At 38.5% G+C, this 2898-nt stretch overlaps 1 long non-coding RNA gene across 2 annotated transcripts; it reads left to right on the top strand.

The window, feature by feature from the left end:
* The first annotated feature begins 854 nt into the window (after positions 1-854).
* LOC148733775 (uncharacterized) lies at positions 855-2437 on the top strand. 2 transcript variants are annotated; one of them, XR_016000639.1, is made up of 2 exons: positions 855-1674; positions 1923-2437. It is a non-coding gene; the product is annotated as an uncharacterized LOC148733775 (long non-coding RNA). The 2 variants fall into 2 exon arrangements; XR_016000638.1 differs by having other exon boundaries at positions 1901-2437.
* Positions 2438-2898: the final 461 nt, after the last annotated feature.

Below are 2898 nucleotides of genomic sequence, written 5' to 3'. Positions count from 1 at the left end.
TTGTTACATAAAGAAGGGTGTACCATAGCGAATGTGCGTTTCTCGTGCGGTCGCAAACGAGTTAACCCAGCTTGAATGTCCAAGTGTATAAAATTTCTTTACGGTTTCGCAACCGTTAATTTGCATATTAATTGAAAAAAAATTATCGCTCAGAGATGGAAAACTTTGATCTTTCGCTAGGAAGCAAGTTAAAAGATACAGGCGTGAACCGGTTAAGGTTGGGGTAAACCTTTTACATTTGATGGGGAGAATTCGTCAAGGTATCAAAGGTATTACTCTTTCCAGCGCGCTTCCCTCAAACAGATGTTACTAACTCAAATAAGAGAGAACTAATTTTGGGAGAGAGGATCATTGTTTGAATTGAAAATATTATCAAACTCACGGAAAGGACGCCGATGCACCGTCGACAAAATATCTTTCGACATTACATCACACTTCATCTCCGACAAATATATCAGGCTTATGCGTTGAATAAAATTTCCAAAATATTTTCAATGCTGACTTTTAAGACTAGGTGTTTTCGTTTATTAATGTCATTTATGTTATTTAACACAAAACTCGATAAAATCTCCCATGTTCCCCCAGGAATGATGCAAAATAAACTATATTAGACTCCAAACTTTGCATAGCTAGATTTCACGTGACCACAGGATGGTTCACTGTCAGAAGTTCATTGTCGACCATGCCCGGTTGCCAGTAATGACCCCAAAGCATTCACACGAGAGCTTCTGCTTTGTATTCTTTTCTTTACAAAACGTATTATGACCAACCATTCATAAAAAAAATAGACTAAAAGGCCCGATTGTTGTATATCAACCTAAATAATTCAAACGGCTATCAATGATAAATAAACTTCATTTAATGAAAATCATTTTTTCGAAAGCAAATTGATCCAATCCTCGTGGAAGTACTGGGAGTCGACAATTTATTGTTTTTTTTTTCTCCCAAAAAGTTCTACAGTATTCTCAAACGCTTCGCAGAGAAGCATTGCCATGCAGGCTTCGATACCTCAATCTCCACTGTGAAGTATCAGTTATTACTTCAACACCTGTCTGAACTCCGAGAAAATTGTAAACACGCCTAAGCCGACATTTCACACTGCTTACATATACAACATTAAAGGCAACCAAACGGATGCGGGGTAAGCCAGAAAAGGCTTCTGGGAAATTAGACCTTAAATTGCAAAAAAAAAATCTGCGGATTTTTTCCTCTAGAGATGAAATAATTGATTTGGTGTTTTCTTTAAGAAGGTGACCCCTCTTATGAACTTATTCATATTATTTTTGATTCTGTAGTTTACAAGGACTGCGCTGAAGCGTTCAAGTTTGGCGACAAGATCATTGGTGTGAACAAAATCGATCCCGATGGTTTGGGAGAAATTGAAGTCTTCTGTGATTATAAAACGGCCGGCGGAGGATGGACGGTGTTTCAGAAGAGATTTAACGCCGCTGTAGATTAATTTCTTCCGCACTTGGGATGACTACAAGAGAGGCTTCGGCAATGTGAAAGGCGAGTTTTGGCTCCTACTGGACAAGATTCATTATCTGACTGCAAACAGCGGTTTGTGTTGACTTGGAAGACTTGGTAAAGCAGCGTTTGCAGAGTACAGTTCATTTTCATTTTCTGTGGCGAGTGAGAATGCGAAATACCAACTGAGTTTGGGGAGCTATTCAGGTAAAATTGAGTTTTTATTATTTAAATTTGCCTAGTATTTTGTTATTTACACCTGGACTACTTACTGGGCGGTTCTTATGAATAGCAAAAGCGTTCATCGTTTTCAATCTAAGGTTGTTTCTCGATTTCTTGAATTCTTCTGTCAGTAAGGGCCTAAAGTGTTTATATAATGAGAAAAATAATGCATGGCTGCTTGTATGATGAATTTTTAAAACTTGGTTCTCAGACACGGCTGGTGATTCTTTCAGTGTTCATGATGGCTTAGTATTTTCCACAAAGATCGGGATGATGACGCGCACTCAAGCGATAACTGTGACATCCATGGTAAAGGTGCCTGGTGGTACGAGAAATGCCATGACTCAAACATCAATAGCTTGTACATCAAAGGCAAATCCGACTGGCAGGGAGTTTATCTGGTATCACTGGAAAACCAATCCTGAGTCTCCGCGATGAAGATTCGCCCAAAGGACTATTGAGGTTCAATATCGATTACTTTGTGTTGAACAAAAGATGAGAAAAAAGAAACTACAAGGAGAACTGATGCTTTTGCTTCAGTTTTCTTGCAGCTGTTCTTAAACAAATCACACGTCGGTAGGTCGTGATTCAAAGTTAGAGCTACTGATAAGGCCTTGAAAAGAAAAATTGTATTTTTGTAGCTGAGTTTGTGGTCTTAACAAAGGCGAAACTATGGGAAAAAAAGAATGTGCAGTCGCTGTAACACTAATTAACGTCGCTGAAAATAAAGAATATGCATTCGCTGTAACATCAACTCTTTTAATGTTGCTTCATTTTGTAGAATCGTATGTCACTTTGACCTTTGAAGATAACCTAGTGAACCATTTCTCTTAAAGAAGCCGACAGAGGATTCATACTATCCACCCATTTAGTTTATGATATGCGCTAGAGACGAGAGACTAAACAGTCTCGTGGTTGGTTAAAATTTTAATTGAAAAGGTAACAAGTGCCAGCAAGAGTAATCATAGGTCGTGGGTCGCAGATGGGTTTTTTTTTTTTCTTTTTTAAGGTACGAATCTCAATCTAGTTCATAGTTCATACTTGCTATTCTACAAACGAGTAGACGCCCGCGGGATTCCAAAAGTCCGTATCTCCCCAGAGGAAATTGACTTTCGAGGACAAATTTTCGTGGAGAGGACAGAGATTGATATTTATCTATGATCTTGAGCATGGAAGTACTTTTCTGATAAACAAGTGGTGGGCAGTACA

The sequence above is a fragment of the Stylophora pistillata genome, chromosome 4 (genome assembly GCF_964205215.1).
Source record: "Stylophora pistillata chromosome 4, jaStyPist1.2, whole genome shotgun sequence".
NCBI classification, from domain to species: Eukaryota; Metazoa; Cnidaria; class Anthozoa; order Scleractinia; family Pocilloporidae; genus Stylophora; species Stylophora pistillata.
This window is presented reverse-complemented; position numbering and strand designations above follow the sequence as displayed.